The sequence below is a fragment of the Haliaeetus leucocephalus genome, unplaced genomic scaffold (genome assembly GCF_000737465.1).
Source record: "Haliaeetus leucocephalus isolate CR32 unplaced genomic scaffold, Haliaeetus_leucocephalus-4.0 Scaffold229, whole genome shotgun sequence".
NCBI classification, from domain to species: Eukaryota; Metazoa; Chordata; class Aves; order Accipitriformes; family Accipitridae; genus Haliaeetus; species Haliaeetus leucocephalus.
This window is the reverse complement of record NW_010972665.1, coordinates 4,839,951-4,858,382: the sequence shown is the minus strand read 5'-3', so window position 1 is coordinate 4,858,382 and position 18,432 is coordinate 4,839,951. Positions and strand designations below refer to the sequence as shown.

The 18,432-nt window shown below is 38.2% G+C and overlaps 1 protein-coding gene across 1 annotated transcript in view; it reads left to right on the top strand.

Moving 5' to 3' along the window:
- Positions 1-18,432, top strand: part of DLG5 (discs, large homolog 5 (Drosophila)) — a 112,538-nt gene that overhangs the window by 818 nt on the left and 93,288 nt on the right. The gene's annotated exons all lie outside the window — the stretch shown is intronic.

The following is an 18,432-nucleotide window of genomic DNA, read 5'->3' as shown; positions in this document are numbered from 1 at the left end:
GCAGCCAGTCTGCCGGCATAGGCTGGCTGGCAGGACTCCAGCAGATGTTTGGATAAATATTGTAGCTATTTTTCTCGGACGAACATACATTTGTTTGGGGCTGTGTTATTGTAGCTCTTCTTGGTGGTTAGAACAGGAAAACAATTGATTTCAGTGTAAACCTCCTCCTTAACTAAGTTGGGCTTTGTCCCACAGGTGTTCCCCTATTCTTCCCCCTCCAAAACAAGCCACACAGTCTACTTTTATGTGGACAATACCAGGCTTTAAAATAATTAAAGAAAAAGATTTGGTGATAATACACAAGGCCTTGCAAGTGCAGCTGTGTTTCTAGATGAGAAATACTTCAGCTGAAGTAAATAATAGTTCTGTATTACAGATAAAGAATAGGCAGTTTTCCAAGTGATGTGCAGGTATTCTCTTCCAGTGGTTTTCCAAGTTGACTGATTCAGAAAGGTGGGGTATCTTTTTGGTTTTGTTAACAGCTTTGGGTATTGCAGGGTGACTACCTGTTTACGTAAGGAACTGGGTTGGGAGGGCTTCGTGGCTCTTATAAACTATACCATTTCTTTTAGAAAATAAAACCTTTTAAGAGCTGCTTCCATCTGGAAAATAGTGCTTGCATGTGCAGTCGCACTGTGTGTTCTGCCCTTATTTGAATTACACTGTTGATGCTAGGAGTTTGGTGTAAACAAGAAAATGCATGAGGGTCTTATGTTTTGTTTTATATCAGTGCTTATAGTGTATGACCTTTTGTAATGAATATATTGCAGGACCTCACAGGATGGGGAAAAATGGACTAAACAATAGACCTCAGCACTTACAACATTATGTGGTTTGACATCAATGGGAGATGAGGGCACTCGCTGCCTTTCAGAATGGGACCCATGATGTTTTTGTATGACTAGATTAATGCTCGGTCTTGTCTTGTTGAGAAGATGCATTAATGGTAGTGGGCTACTAACGTTCCCCAGCCTTAAAACAAAGGTGTAAAACATGAATGGTAGGAAAAAATGAAGTAGTCATTGGATATAGTAATACCCTTTATTTTTAAAATACAAGTTGGAATTGCAAAATGTCTCATGGCACTGAGCTCTCAAGGGAGAAGTAGTTTGATTGGCAAAATGAACTATATCCTCCCTGACGGAATGCATTCATGAGGCTAATCTGAGTTAGATTAACATCTGTGTGGGGGAAGGACATTCCCCTGACATGATGGGGTTTAAAATTTTATCGTTTTCATTTATCAGTAGTAATAAAGAGCTAACTTTGAGACTTATGATTTTGTTTCCCTTGCAGTAAACATGTTTACAAATTAGTACGCAGGTGATTGCTAATAGTGAGCTTAAGAATAAACCATCATGCACATAGGAAGGTAAAGGACCTGAGCCTTCAAACACTCTTGTATATATTCCAACTTTACTCCCCTGAGGAGGTCTTATGGTGACTAGTTGTGAGGCTGCTTATGTGCCCACTGAACGCCTCTGAAAAATCCTGGTCTATGCGTGAGTTTGTCCTGGATGTGTTATGTAAAGAGTTAATGTCTGAGGGTAACTGCAGTAGAAGGGTTCTTGTTTGAACCTGTATTCAGATGTGATTGGGTTTTACTCTAGTATCTGACTGTAGCAAGTCTGACCAGCCATCTGCTTTTCTGCTGCCATTTAGGAGTTTTACTCCTTTTCACTGGGGATGTAGAAGGCAGATGAGTCAAGTCGCTTTTTGTTCTTTGGGTGTAGTAGCAAACTGTAAACACAGTAGCAAGGAGAACTGGTGGATTCTGTATTTAAAATACTAAACTGAAACAGTCCTCAGCATATATTACGTAAAATGCCGCTATTCTTAAAGGCAAAAAAAATATATCTTAAACATCCTGTTAATTGAACCTATCCAGCTGAATTAATTTTTAAAATTACAGTTAGTATATGAAAAAAATAGCAGTTTATAGTGGTACACTTAATTTTAGTATCGTTTGGAAGAGGAGGCTAATAGAAAGTAAAACCCCTGAATGCTTGTTGGAGATGAAAATCATTTATAACCAATAACTTATTGTAGTAGCCTTTGCTAACTTCTTTTTCCTGTGTGCTGTTGTTGTGAGAGAAATGTGAAGGTAATCAGCAACTTAATTTTGTTCAGAGTTGCAAAATGCAGTATACAGTCTGCTCACTACACTAGCATGAGTGATTCTCCTTCCATTTTGATATATGTGAAGTGTACCATTACTTTGTGGTTTACTTTGTGTTTTCTTCCTTCTCATTTTAAATATCACCTCCTGTTGGACTTTAAAGGTAATATGTAAACTCGGATGGAAACTCTGGTTGTTATTTATACCAAGAGTTCTTGTGGCTGGCTGGACAATGTAGAGCTGACACTTTTATAAGAATTTATCTACACAGCATGGAGGGAAGTAAACAGCTGGTCTGACTGCTAAAGGGAAAGAACTGGGGTCCTAGTAACCGCCGAAAGACTTCCAGTATAGGTAACTATGTCTTTATGTTACAAGGAGCTTTCTTTTCTTTGTAGAGTTTCCCCCACTTCAGTTCCATTTAAATACATTTGTCTTCTATAGTAGCTTGTAATTGCTTGTTTTAAACCTAAACCTGTATAGTGGTTTGTGGATCACAGTTTCTCCAATAAAAGGTATATTTTTAAGCTTGTTTTGTTTCTAATTTGAGAACAGTATGCCTAACGGTATTAGTAAACAGAGTGCAAAATCTAAAAGGAAACTACCTCTGTCACAGCAGAAGCTAAACAAAGTGGGATTTGCTCTGTTTCACTTAGTCATGTTTAGAGACACTAGTCCTTCCTTGAGTAAGACCTTTAATTACTACATTATGCTTTTGTGTAAGTGTTTCTGTGAGAAATTGGCTCTGTCCATGTGAAAGTGACTGTTTGGCTGATTTAAAATCTTCCAGTACTTTGCACAGGGGCTAATTCTTTAAGCAGTGTGCCAAGTGCTTTTATTTATTTATTTTGGGGTGAACTGATGGATTATTATTAAATACTTGATTTGGCAAATTACCTCCATCATGCATGTGAGAAATCCTGTATCCTGATAGAATAACATATCCCTTCTAATGTGGAAATAAATGACTTCTGAACATTCAGTTATCTCTTGGATATCTTGCTAAGCAGATATATTATTCTTGTAATTCATATAATGTGAATTTTGTGACATAAAATGTGTCCAAGACAAGAATACAGTGGAAGATAGTTCATTGTGACAAAGGCTAGTAGAGATGTATTTTCTTTTAAATGTAATTGAAGGGCTAAACCACAAATCTAATGAGACTATGTAGACTTTAGACTGCTTCAGGTAATGTAGAGCTTTGTACGTACATTTTTCTGATATTAAAGAAGTGGGGAAAAGGCGGGTTTGGTTGTCAAGCTTGGAATTTGTTTTTGAGACTAACTTGTGGGGCTACAAAGGTGCTGCTAGCACTTTATCCTCAAGCTGAGTAGATGATTGTTAAACTTTGCTGCTGGTTTCACAACTATTAAACTTTTAGGTTCACAGTTTCCTTTTATATTAGCAATTGGTCACGTACTTTTCTGTACCCATACAGCTACAATCAGTGAGTCTGCGTCTGTAAGCTTAACCATACATAACATAATGGCTTTTTCACTGTAAGGATTTAGCACCATTTTGGATTTTAAAAGCAGAGCATGTTAGGCTTCAGAGGTGTTTTATTTAACAGTTTCAAGACTGGAATTTAAAACTTTAAAACTCCAAATTGATTGCATTTTTAAAAAGGTCTTTAAGGGGGCAAGAAGTAAAGAAGAAAGATGGTTGTAGATTGACTTTGAAAGTTTTCCTTCTGTTATTAAATAAGACTTGTATTTCTAACTGTGTTTGGTCAGAGATCAGATGTTAACTTCCAGTCCAAAAAGTAAATATGGGCATTTATAGGAGTAGGAAAAAGAATTCAAACTTTTATAGCTATTTAGAGGGAATATATCAACTTCCTCTCTTTCCTCTATGAGGAAGGAGGGAGTTGTTTCAGACAATATCTGATCTGAATTCACAAAGTTTACTTTTAAATATTGCAAAGTCTTTCAGCATATTTAAAAACAAACACAAAAGGCAAGCTCTGTATGTATGAATTTAGGAGGTGGAGAGCTGAGACCTACTTCTTTTGCTGGCAGCACCGAGGAGACCCGCAAGAAATGCAGAAATTCCAGGGTTGTCCCTGAGGAGCTGGGAGTGTGACTGCGCGGGGCTGGTGCTGGGGCCTCCGCGTTGTGCCGCTTCTTCCCTATCCCCCGCCCCAAAGTATTGACTGGTCCCCACAAAACGACTGGTGACTGGCGAGAGGAGCTTATGAGCAGGAGTGAGAACTTGAGCTAGCGACGAGCCGAGAGACTGTATGGAGGAACGGTGCAAGATGTGGAGGTGGGATGTGGTGTCCTGTAGGAGGAAGTGAGAAGAAAGGGGGGCTTGGGAGGCTGTGGGGTGAAGTAGGGGAAGACTACAGTACAAGTGCTCTGAGAAGATGAGAAATAATGTTGGAAGCCTGCCTTCCCTGGGAAAGGAGAGAAGGGAGAATGAGGAGAAATCGTAAAAGCGCAATTTACTGACTCAAGGACCGAACTGACAATTTTGCAATTAAGTACAATTTATACTCCCTTCCGTCACTGAAAATTGAAGAGTGGGAGAAGTAGAGCAGTATGTCTGGGTTTTTCCAGACCTGTTATTATTTCCCAGGGTAGCTTCGCAAGCCTTGTTATAGGATTTCTTAAATTGTGCAGATGAAAAAGCAGGCAGTGTTCAGAAGTCACACTAGGAGAAGTACAGGTCTTCAGCAGCACCGAGCAGTAATTAAATTTGATAAAATACCCAGTGCTAGTTTTGTAGTACCTGTGTCTTCTGATGATCTCAGATTTGTGGTATCTCTTGGAATTGGCAGGCTAAAAAAAAGCAGGAAGTTTCCAACAAGTGTCTGGAAGGGTATTCCCAATGAAGGGTCTAATAGTAAGTAAATGCAATCAGGCTCTCCATCCCAAAGAAGGAAATGTGTGGTTTAGTAGTTCACAGATCCCAAGGGTGGTAGCTCTCAATTACATTTTTGCTGTGCTCAGGGAGGGGGTGGAAAGAAAGCTGGCCACAGTAAACTCATGGGGACATGTTTTTCATCAGTGTAAAATGAATAATAATGATTTTTATGATATCAGTGCATACAGCTATCGGGCTGCTTTAGACACGTGCGGGACTTGGTGTCTTATAAAATTACAGAAAAGAGGAGAGGCGTATTTTTTGGTTCTTTTAGCTTGTTACTTCTATGGGTATCCTGAAATAGAAGCAGAAATTTCACTTTCAGACATGATCAGTGAGAAAAGCCAACAACTTACTGTAACTAGCTCCTTCTTTATTTATTAAAGATAAAGATTGCCTGTCTCAGAGGTTTCAGATCTTTAGCTTGATTTAACTACTGTTCTCAATCACATTGTTGTCTTGTAGCTTTTACTAGTGTTGATCGCTGTGAGGTTTTTGGACCTTTGGTCTAGATGGTGAAGACCACAGCCACCATATGGGTAGTAACTTTGGGCTTTCCAGTTCTGTTAGCAGCTTGCAATTTGAGCTATGTATTTCTTTTTTTTAATCCTTTGCTGCTTGCTTTTACCACTTCCTGGTTTTTTTTCTTTCTTTCTTTCAATTTGCTTTATAGCTTCCCTTGCTCCTGTTAACTCTCTTTCTCTTTCTCCCTTTAGTCCTAATTGTTATTTCAGTTATTATTTTATAGCAATGCAATTCTTTATTTAAAACCCTGGTCATTAGAAAGATACCAGTAAGTCTTGATAAATTCCTTCTACTTTTCACTTTTTTCTAACAATTCTTATGCTGTAAAATCGCAAGGACAGAGGTTTCATCCTTCAGAGGCTGTTCAGTCCCCAGCATGTTTTGGGTGTTACAGTGTGAGGCAATTAGTTCCTGGTTGGTTTTGGGTTTTTGTTGTTTTGTTTTGTTTTTTTTTCTTAAAATATATATAAAGAATCGTAAAATGCTGTATGTGTAATAAAGCAAAAACCTTTCCTTATGTGAAGTGTTTGTAGTATTGATCGAGATCACAAAACTTGTTAGGGCATATAACATTGTATGAAAAGAGCTGTAGTAATGAAGTTGAGGCATCTAGGCTTCCGGTGCTTTCCAAATTACATTGAGTAGGCAATGGTGAAACATTATTTGTGACCTTCAAGATGGAAGATATTGGCCGCTTTATATTGAACAGTGATAATTTAGAACTGAATCATTCTGATGTAGGAGCTCAAATGTCGCACTGACTGAGCTTTGGCTTGAGGCTAACCAATACTTTTCTAATGAAAGCATAAAAGAAGGGTGCTGTCCTCTGAAGAGAGGTGTGTTGTTAGTGCATCTTGAATGTTGGAGCCTGGCTCTTCCAAAAGGGCTGTATTTTGGTGTTCTCAGTGTTACTCTGGTATATTGATTCTTGTCAATGCAAGATAGAATTACTAAAATGTTGAAGGAGGCCCATAGTACTACAGCTTAGAAACCAGTTCAAAATACCTAGCGTACAATGTTTGCTGTGTAATTGGTATATTTGTATGCTTGCTGTAGGTGGTAGTGCGCTTGCAGGTGTATTGATGGTGGCAGGTGGTAATACCAGCATCCCTTGCTGTTGTAGCTAACAAATAAGGTTAAATTTGGGAACTCCTGTTGTAAGCTGCTGTGCAGGAGGAGTCTGATCTCCACAAGGCACCCTTTGCAGGCTTGAGAAGCTGGTGGTAGCAGACAGGGTACCTAGAATTGCTGCATCTTGAAGAAGCTGATGGGAGCACTTGGCCACTTGATGTGAACACTTAAGGATATTTTTCTTGGCAGTAGTATGATTACTGGGCAATACAGAATAACTTACTAGAACTGGAAAGCCCTTCTTACCCAAGCTGGTGTCAGGGAAGTTAAGAGCAGGCTATTTTATATATAGAACCCCCACCTTCCTCCTCATGACTTCTGAAGCTTCTAATTTCACAATCCCTGGGTTGAGTTGCTCAGCAGTTTGCTTGTTCACAGCATTAACTAGTTTGTTCTGGAGAGCTGCTGTTTGTATTTTAGAAAAATCTTAAATTTTTTTTTTTTTAGTTGGCTGATAAAGGAATTGAATTTTAAATAGGCCATTTTGGCCTGATTGAGAAGCTTTCCAGGCATGCAGGTGGCTTGTAGCTGGGGAAAGAAAGCAAGTGAGAATTTAAAACCATTACATGTTTCAGCTGGAGAGTTAGGAGGATTGGGTAAAGAAGGGCAGTCTAAGGGTTGTTTTTTGGCAGACTTTTTATATAGTTGACAATTTATTGTGTATTCGGATGATAAACGAAGAAACTCTCCTCCTTCCCACTCCCAAACCCTCAAAGCTGATGTTCTTTAAACTTAGAAGTAAGTTAGCTTTCCTAAAAACCCAGTTGGGAGCATTCACTCTTATAATTATTAATGACTTGTGACAACTTTCTTGCCTCTTGTGCCCCCTTTCCTTTCACTTTGGCTTTTTATTCTATTTGCACATAATTGCTGATTCATGAACATGCTTATTATTCATGTACTTACCTTCCAGCATGTGAGTAATCCCCATTTATATGCATCAGGTTAGGCATGTGCAAGTGTTGGCAGAATCCAGGCCTTGCAATACTAAGCTCTTTGGATTAGACAATGTCTTCGGTAAAGTACCGCTTGTATGCTCAGGCCTCAAAGTGAGGGTGATGGCTGTTCGCTTCTCAGTAGTGCTCAAAATGGAGTTCGTGTGGGAAAACATAGCTGTAGTGTAGGAAAAGGTATTTTCCTTGAGGATTGATGTAAAATGTAGTTGGAATTCTGGACTCACTTGGTGCAGGTGAGCTATGTCCTGTTTATATTAGTGCACCAAAATCCTTGCTTTTCAAGTATATTCTTTCTTTCGGAGACAGACAAACTGGCTAGTGTGTGTATGTATGGTTTTCTTTAAAAGCATCAAAACTTTTGCATTGGGGAAATAAAGCTGGTATAGTAAATGTCCTTATCAAAATTACCAAAACCAGCTGCTAAATTGCTACATAGATGTTCACATGTTATTTTGATAAGCGTAAAACTATATTTATCTCCTTTATTGTTTCTGTTTCTTGTTTGTATTTGTGTTTCTTGTAGATAGCTTTCTCCTGTTGCATGCTTTTGTGGAAAAAAAACTCTAGGAAAAGAGAGTTTTGAGACTTGGGTAACCATGTGATCCCGCTCTTTTGGAGCACTTCCATAATTTCAAGTCATCTTCCTCACTTATGATCTTGTGGAAAGAGGGGTTGATTGAGTTGTTGAGAGCTCTTCAACTAGAATTCGACAGGAGATTGACAGATGTGGCTTTTCTTTCAGGAAAGCTTCTTGTTAATGCAGTTTTAAATTCTCTTAAACACTTCATACATGATCTTGTGAACATTTGCAATGGTTTTTGAGAAGGTGTACTTTGCATTTAGATCATGATGTTCTGTTTTTCAGGTGGTGGACAAGTGATTGTGTGTTTAATGGTGGTGAAATCAGGTTATCTAAAGGTTTTCTTCGAGGCTATATGCATCACCACAATGAAAATATTCAGATATTAGCTTCACTTCTTAGTCTTCAAAATAATCATGAATGTCCAGTCTGGTTTTTCCCTTCTGAATGCTTTTTGAGGCAGTGTGATGTTATTTGAGAGCTTGCTTAACCTTTAATTGAAGATGGGGCGTGTTGTATTTTTAACAGGTTTGCTCTGTGAGTTTGTTAAAGGCCATTTGACTTAAGTAGATGTGGTTAAAAATAATATTAAAAGCTTAAGCCTTAAACAAAAAAGCAAAAAACTACCAAACAAAAACAACAGTGGGCTTTCCCTTGTAATTGATCAACTGGCTTGTTGTCATCAGCTGCTCCATCACTTAGTTCTTGAGTTGGGCTAGACTTGGAATGAGCTATGTAGGTACAACCTGAGTTTTAGAAATAATAAAATCACAAAAAGCAGTACTAAGCCACTTCAAAATCACAAAAGAGGTATTCTCAAGAGGGAATTCACTTTCAATTATATTGTTTTCACCTTAAAGTGTTGTTTGTTGTTTGGGTTTTTTTTCTCCTTTTAACAGAAAGAAGTATTAAAAATGTAACTTCCTTGTTCAGCCCCTTCTCCACTTTCTGTGGCAATGGTCCTTGGGATGCTCAGACTGCCTGTTTGTTTCCTTTCTATTTAGATACGCTGCAACAGCTTTCCATTGCCGCTCTGCCAGCATGCAGGCAGCCTTTGCTTTTTTTGCTGGAGAAATTTAAGTTTCTAAGGCTTCTAGTTGCCATTAGGGCATATTAGGAAAGGACACTTTCTGTAAGATACATTGAGTACTTCTTTAGGTTAGGGGTCTGAATAGTCTGCTTTAAGGGGTTAATATCCCCCCTCCCCCCGCGTTGAGTCACGCGAGGCTGACTTAGGTATAGACTGCAGACATGAACTTTGAGATACTCAGTGAGTTATTTTTCTAAATCGCTGGCCTTGAAAATGTGTAGGCCAGCACTTTAAGGTACACTGCACTAGCTCATAATTCGAATATATTCATCTGTTACCCTAGTTCATGAACCTTTCTTGTTTTTCTGGCATCTTTGCAGTAGTCAGGCATATTTCGTGGGCTGCATTGCTGCAAGTGGCAGAGCAGTGTTTTGACTGAGCAGAACGTTCCCTGATAATGCTGAGAAGCAGTTTTGGATGCTGAGGTCAGAGATACTTTCTGCTTCGGGTTTTTAGGACTTAGTAGGATATCAAGAGTATTGGTATTAATATGAAAATCAATAAATACGTGAAGGAAATCTTCATCTGGCAAGACTGGTGGCAGTCCTGTTCTGTACAGTGTTGTTCAACTGAAACCTGTGTGTAATGTGTGCTGGCTTGGAAGAAAACACAATGTGTAAATACGAGCTGTTTTACTATCTCTGGCTGAGTTGATCTTCAGTGGTATGCTGTGCATACATGACTGGCATAAAATTTCATTTGCCAGGGAGTGTCCCATTATATTGTCTAGAATGTGAAATCTCAATTTATTTTTAGAGCCAACTATAGCAAATTCATTAAGTGCTGCAAAAAGCCAGGTTGTTAATATGGTTTTAGTATTGAATTTTTACTCTTGGGGCCCCCGATTTCCTCCTTTCCAGTGATAATCAGAAGGTAGAGGCAAACTGGTGAAACTGGAAGGATTGCAGCATGGCTATTACCTGGCTACAGTGATGATCAGTTTGCTGCGCCTACTGTGCTATACGGTGTGCTCCCTTGTAAGGAATTTCAGGGTGCTATACTGCGTGTTGCTCAGCATCTCTGGAAAGTTAAGCTCTTTTTTTTCTTCTTCTGCATATCTGCATTGCAACAATACAGTGTCAAGTTTATTGGTTTTGCTCTGAATCTGTTTAGCTTTCTCATGGGCATGTGAGCCAGATTGTATCTGAGGGTTATAGTAGCTGATGTAGGGAGTCCACATAAAATGTTCTGTGAATTCATCTCGTCAAATGCATTTATATGTTTACATTTATGCATGGAAATTTTTAATACGTGCTGCTTTTGTAATGAGAAACACTTTGTTAGGAAAAAAATCTTTATACTGAAAGTAGATGAGACTTTTAAAGAACAGTTCTCTCATCAAAATAATTTGGCTTATTCCTACAATGCATTTAAGAGAACAATAAAGAAAAAAGAACACAACCCAAAATTAAGGTTTTGGTGAAGTATGGTTGCATACGTTACCATTATTGTGTAGGACATGAACCCACAGTAGTCGCTAAAACCATTTTATAGCACGTTGTGGTGAAATAATAGCTTGTGAAAGATGATAAATGTACCATGGTTAGAGCTTTACAATTTTGGGGAATAATTCCCTGGTCTTATGACAGTGAGAGGAGGTGACTTGGGATCATTGGGGCTTTAGGATTTCTGACCTTGCAGATTAGATCATGAGACCTTGGCCTTCGATTTAATTCTAGCTAGTATGAGACGTTGGGTAAGTATCTGCGTTTTGTGTGGAATTCTTAGTATTAAAAATGCTTTATTTTGTAGATCTATTTCATAAAAATCACTAAAAGTGTGCTTAATTTTCTTAATGATTTCAACAGAACTTTGTTAGCTTATGGAGGGGAGTCTTACTTGCCTGGCTAATCTCCGTTCTCGATTTTCTGCTGTCCTCATGTGTTTCTCAGTTTGCATGCGGTGTATTGTGAAGATAGGCTTCTCAGCTTTCCCAGCTGAGCACTCAGTATCCTTTCATGATGGTGGTGTTAGGGGACCTGTTACCTATATCCACTATTCATGCATGCAAACTTGTACATCTTAAGAGGTGATGAAATGGAATATACTGTTTTAAGTGATTTCTTTAATTGTGTTTAATGCTAGAGAATTTTAATCTAAATGGATTTTTTGTGTTGTTTTGCCCGCCCCTCTTAGCAGCGTGATCTTAAATAGACCTTATAATTATGGTAAGGTATTGTATAGCACTGTAAACTAAAGAACATAGGAACCACCCCTGTGATCCCCACTTTTGCTCTGTAGAAGATAAACATATAAGAAAGTGCTTAATAGGACAAATAACTGTGTTCCCTTAAAAGATATCAAAAAGAATAAAGATCAGTTATGCTTTTTTTCAAAATTAAATAAATTTTGATTTGAAGAAATTACATAAAATACAAATGTCTGATGTTTGTTATGAACTTATTCTGGTTAACAAAGTTGTTCTGAGCATTTGTAAATAGAGGTAATAAATAGGTGTGGCATGTTGGGAAGTTGTAACAAATCATCTGTGTTTGGCTGCTGGATTGCAAGGTACAACAGTGGCTAGGCATTTCCCGAAAGGATTTTTGAAAGTTCTTGAAGAAATAAAATTGTTCTTGAATTCTTCTCTTATGTTGGACAGAAGTGATTTAGGGAAGTTAAGTCTTTCTGCTCCAACAGTTTTTTGTGGTTTGTGGGTGTTTTAATAAGTGCATCTTAAATATGTATATGAGCCTTCTGAACATAAAATTTGGGTTTGTCAAAATGCTTATTCATATCACAAGTCTTACTGAACTTTTTTTTTCTTTTTAAAACTTACTTCAAAGCAAATGCTTTGTGGTTTTTTTATCTTGATTTTATATCAGCGTGGAGAAATTTACAGAATTCTTTCTAACAGGAATTACCCAAAGGCTAGTTTTCATAAAACATGGATTAATTATCATGATGAAAACAATGAAAGAAAAAAATTTTCCCTGTAACTTTTCTCAGATCAAGAATGGGATTTAAATAAAGTAACTTTGAGTCCTTGAAAGTTTCATTCTGTTGTCTCTATCAGATACAGTGCGTATCTGCATCTTTGGCTGGAAGTGGCATCACAGGGAAAAGCTGTTATTCTGAGTCTTCTAGACTGCTCTGTGTTCATTAAGAATGAACCTGCTAATGCTTAAGCTAAGAATGCTCATTTCATGGTAGTACAAAAAACAGTTTCAGCTTCAAATAATGCTCCTAAAAAATGGCCTTCTAGAGGAAAGCTTTCTTTGCCAATCTCTTTTGTATAATTTCATTTCAGCCATTTTGTGGATGTCTAAGCTGAACATCCAGCATTACTGATGTTTATTGCTCTGCCTTAGTTTCCTAGTGCAAAATTTGAGGATAAACGTTGCGGGGGTAAGTGTGAGAATGCTGTTAATGGAATGACTACCTCTGAAAGACGCAGGGACTTGTGCCATGGAGAAGAGGGAGAACGTTGTGTATTCAGAGCAGGATGTGAATAATGTATCATTAATAAAGTATGAGGCAAGTCATTGCAGGGGACTCCCTTTGTGATGAAAATCAGGTGGAGTTCTGTAAGGGAAAAAAAATAGATAACAGGCAATTATATGTACTTGCTTAAGCCCTGAGCGTGTTTGCAGAGCTAGATGACCTTTCATAGACTTGGGCTGGGGGTAAGATTTAACACTGTTTTCAAACTGCCTTGCGACTCAGGTGTTCTGGGAGCTCTGGGTCAGAGGAGAGTGTGCCAGCCAGCCTGGGCTAAGGGTCTCTCTGCTTTGTAGTATGGATTAAGTGACGATGAGCTTTGCAGAGATTGAGGGCTGAGAGGTGGAGTGGGTGACTGAGAGAAGCGAGGGCAAACTTCTTGAACTTCCTCTTGCAATGGTGATTGTGAGCATTTTTTGTTTGCTTTGACACAAAGTCGATTAAGTTAGCTGAGATTATCCTCACTACTAGTTAGAGTTTGCCTGAAGAATTCCCTGCCACATATAAGAAATGTTTAAAAAACCCTTTTTTACCAGTACTGAAGTAGTTGTTGCCGCTCTAGTAAAATAGATCTGGTTTTGGCATATCAGTTTGAACAAAAAAATTAAAAGTCAGGATGTTTGTTGAGCCGAAGTCCAGTCTTGGGCATGGCCAGATATGCAGTGATGCATAATTGAAAATGTGTATGAATACCGTTAACTCTAGTGTGTTCTTAAATTTGTCAGTTCATGACCTGAAAGTTAAGAATTTGCCTCCAAACTTTTTACTGGATTTGACTTCCATTACATAAGTCTCTTTTGTGATTACTTTTTCAGCTATTGTGTAAAACTTATCCAAAAAATCCCTTGCAGTGCGTGGGACAAGTAGTTGATTTCCCCAGCTTGGGTGGGATAACCATGGTAAAAAGGTTAGTGCAAACTTACTGATAATCTTTGCTGCTACTTTCAGATATGCAAATGGTTCACGTATGATGATGGAATGTCAATTGACTGCATTAAACGAAAACATATCAATCTTTTTTTGCTGTGCTCCAGTGCTACTTGCAGATCTGAAATGGAAACATATGAACATTTAAAATGTGCAATCTTAATACTGTTTTCAGACACTAAGCAGAAAGCACGTTCGTGGGTTTGCAGTTAGTGGAAAACATCAAAGCAGATGTCATATGCCTTGCTATTGGGTATTACTCTTCAATGCTGATGCTGTAAGAAAATGTGAAATTATGGAAGTATAGTCAAGTTATAGTTGCTATACAGTGTTTAGACATGGGATTGCAAAATTTGACCTCTGAGTCCAAGTGTAAAGATGTCAGTTCACTTGGATGTGAAAAGTTGATTCTTAGGTGGAACAGGGTATTTTTGTCTTTTTTCTCAAAATTGGCAAAAATTGCTAATTTCCATGAATTCATGGATTGTAGTGACAGTTATGAATTGAAGACTTCTGGAGAGGGTTTCTGTCATTCAGAGGAAACTAATAAGTGGATGTGAACACTATGGCAGAGCAGATGATGCATTACAAAAACATAAATGACTTGCCAAGTTACATCTTATTTTTCTTAGCGTTTATGTTCAAAATGATGTTTTTTCAACAACTAATCTCACTTTACAGGTTCAGAATGGTGGTAAAATGCAGTTTTACAGTTGGAGAGGTTTGAAGCAGAGAAGGGAGGAGTTCATCCCGAACGACAGAAACGAAGCTGGGAATGCAATATGTATTCCAGCGCTCTATTAGACAGTGCAGCCCACAGAAACAGGAGTGCAATCGTCATTAGTTTCAAAATTAGTGCCTTAAAATACATGATGCAAACTAAAGCTAATATTCAAGTGCTGTGACAATATCACAGTAGCTGTGTCTTCCTGGTGTATTTTGACAAAAATAGCCTACCACCCAGTACAAAGAAGAAATACAGGAAAGCCTGCAACCTTTCCCAGTGGCTTACTGCTGATGGACTTTGTAATTACATCTGTCTAACTCCATCTGTGCCCTGCTCGGCTCGAGGTTGGATTTAAGATTAATTGTATGATGGAGGATCCTGGCTTACAGCTATACCTTAATTAGAATTCACAATCCACTTTACATAAATATATCTGAAAACTCTTTTCTAAAAGAACACTGATTATAGGGCAAATGAAAACATTTTGATCTTTCTTTTTTTCATAATTTGGGAATAACTTAAGTATATATAAATATATTCCCATGCCATCTGGTTTATTTCTCTCTTCATCTTACTCTTAGCTTCTGTCATCTTGCTTATTGCTCTTTGCCTTTTTAATTAGTAGGAGAAAGCAAGTAGAAATGACTTTTCTGTGATCGCAGTAGCATTTCAAACATTACTGAATGCTATGAAAAATAGTGCTTTTCTATGTTTTGCGATATACTGCTGTTGAACATAGCTCTGATATTGATATGAATATGCTAAAATCCCTTTAAGTTGGGTGTATAATATTTAGTGTAATTAATCACTTTTTTCTGGAAAATACCGTGTTTTTCAGAATTAAGTAGTTCAGTTGTTGGAACTACAATACTAAGGTTGAACTATGATGGTAAAGTTGTATTTAACTCTTATGTTCTGGCAGTGTCGTGGCTGAAATAGATCTGTTTCTAAAAGCTGTGATTTGGAAGTATTTAATTAAATGTGCAGGAGTTAACATTTACAGTATTCTGGGAACTCTCAGGGTGCAGTCTTGTGAAGACCGATAGAGAAATTCTGTCTTTTCTAATGATTTGTGTAAGAGGAGAAAAAGACGGAAAATACACACTTACATTTTATTTGGGTTTATTTAATCTGAAGTGCTACAATGTAACTTTAGAACTGTTTGTTGGTTTTTGCAGGTTTTTTTAACTCTGTAAAAACAGTGTTTTGGGCCCAAGACATTGTCTTCAGGTGAAGTGAGTTTCAATAAGATAGCCTTTTATGTCTTAAAAAAAAAAAAAAAGGAAGGGGGGGGAAGGGAGGAAGTACTAAAGATTTTCCTTAAACAGCGTCACTTAAAAGGTTCAGTTCAGTTTAACAAGGTGCATAAGCGTATGCTCCTCTTAAGCAAGAGAACACTTCCTCTCTTGGGTTTTATAGTGATGTTGCTGATTGCGTCAGTTAAGATGATTAAGTATGACCCTGACGTTTTTAAACGAGTGCCTGAGTTCCTGATATGATAATTTGCAAACAAAATTTGCTTTCTCATAGTGTCAGTTGCATTCCAGTTTGTTCGGCAGCATTTGGAAGTTAAATGCCATAGCTTGGTGCTTCCTTGCTCCTGTTGAAGATCCTACAGGGAAATGACCTTATATGTGAGAGAAGATGCTGGACTGAAGGAAAAGCACGAAAATATTTTTCAAACCTCAGGGTTTCTGTATTTTTATTTGAAAGTTTGTATTAAGTACCTGAATCATGGGATAATAATTTTTAAAGTTCCCTTAAAAATTAGGAAAATTAAGTTGCTTTTTACCCAAGACGTAATGTAGATTTTGCAAATATGAAATATTCAGGTTTGTATACTGATTGTAAGCATTAACAACTTTGTTTTCCTATTTGTTTCTTTAAAATGCCGTTGATAACACCAAGTTCTCATGCATTTTGCCATTTCGTAGCAATCTACACAAGGTCTGTGTTTTGCCACAGAAGGCAAATAAAGCCAAGTGACTCTGTTCAGGGTGTTCTATAGCTGGCCAGAGGTGGTCGCCGTGAACCCCCTACTACAGGATTGTGTGAAGACCTTCCATAAAACTGTGTGACTTCATTATGTGACTGTTCATAGTAGCTGACTCGAGCTAATCTCTGATTATGAGTGATCTTTAGCCTTACTGCAGCCATGCTAAGAGCTAAGAAGTAAGAAATCAGATCTGATTTTTTTACTACTGGATCATCTAAGAACTTTTTTCTCTTTATTTGATTGAAAGACTGGTACGGTATGGAGGTGTCATAACATCTTGGCCCTATTTTTGCTTGCTTCAGGTCTGTCTTTAACAGTTTTGCATGCACATTTGGAATTGGTGGTTAAAAGGGGAAGCTGTATCTTGGGGGGCGGCAGTACCAAGAGAGGAAATAGTCCTTCTGGGAAAGCACCATGGGATTTGAGCTGATGAGAAGGGCACTGCCGTGTGGTGGGATAGATGGTGTTGACACTGGCAGTGTCGTAAACAGAGAAGAAAGCACAGCTGGGTTTCTTTCTGAGGACATATGTCTTGAATTGTTGTTTACAGCGTTTGTACAAAACTGAGAAGCTTTACTTTGTGCTGATAATAATTTTCTGAAGGGAATGTTGTACTTCATTGCTGCAGCTTGAGTATCTTTGGCAATAGGATGTGATTTTTGTCTTTGCTAATTATTCCACAGCTGCTCACCCCCTTCCTTCCACATCAGTGTCTCAGTTAACATGGTTACCTGGATCCTTAAGAGAAAGACCCATGGAATCTGTTCTTTACAAACTAAAAGTATGTTATATGTATGTTAAAGCTGCTTAGCTCATCTCAGGAACAGCACTTTAATTTTGCAGTAAGCTTTATACAGGAAAAAAACTGATGTAGTTATTTCCCTAGATTTGGGGGGAATCTGAAAGCTAGTTTTGCAAAGCAGCCAATAATACTGCTTTACAAAGGGGTTGTACTGTAGTACTAAAATTCATCTGTGAGTGACCTCTTAGAACTTTGTAACTCTACACCAACACATCCTAATTGTCTGCTCAGGTCACAGCCAGCCTTTGATGTCCCACAGACCGCGGTAGGGTACTGGGCCAACTGGTTCGGCAGCCGCCCTGGTGCTGGTTTAGAACAACAGCCCTTTGTTGGGCGCCGGGCTGGTTGTGCTGCTTAAAGACCGAGGAACCTGCTGGCCAGCCTCCTGGTGACTTGTGCTTCAGGAAAGCGTGCAGTCTGGGTTATGTTTCCACTAGTAGCACAAAATCCAGGGGATATCTATGGTGCGTTTTGTTAGGTTTTGGCTGTGAAGGTGTCTGCTCTGCACAGCTTGTAGAGCCTGAAGTGTGACAGTATTTCCTGGGTGGGTTAGCAGATTTAGGCTTTTCAATCTGTGTTCTCGCAGGTATTCTGCTTATGTTTCGGCTTATACCAGTGATGTTTCTTGCAAAGGCTTAGTGGGAGGTTTGTTTGTTTTGGGTTTATTTTGTTTAACTGCTTCTCTTCAGCATCTCTTGGACAAAGGCTTCTGCTCATTTATAGTTAAAACTAATTTTAGGAAGCCTTCTCCAGACCTGTGTGGATAAATGTCCTAGTATCAAGAATAAAATTTTAAACAGAAAAATGTTAATACATGCACACTGTCTTATGATTCCCAGGACCTGGAAAACCAATAATTTGGGTTGTTACTGAGATGTTGCTTTATAAGAATATTGCCATGCCAGGAAGCATATGAACTATTTTGAAATTGTATCTAAACTGATTTGCATGCAAGACGTGAATTCGTGTTGCATTTATTCAGACATTGCTCCTGGGATTGTTAGTGCTGATTTTATATCTTCTTGCCACTTTAATACAAATACATTCTGCAGCTTGACTAATAGAGTACCAGTAATACTAGATTGTTCAGTGTATATAACTAGAATTTCTTTAGCTCCCCCCTCTCCCCAGCATTAACTTACATTTTTAAATCACAGGGACTAAGCTAAATAGTTTGTTTGATACATATGCATAGAATATATGTTGGTCCATGTACAGTGCTTGGAAAAGTAGTATGGCTGCTTCTAATAATACTTCCCTTGTGCTTTTT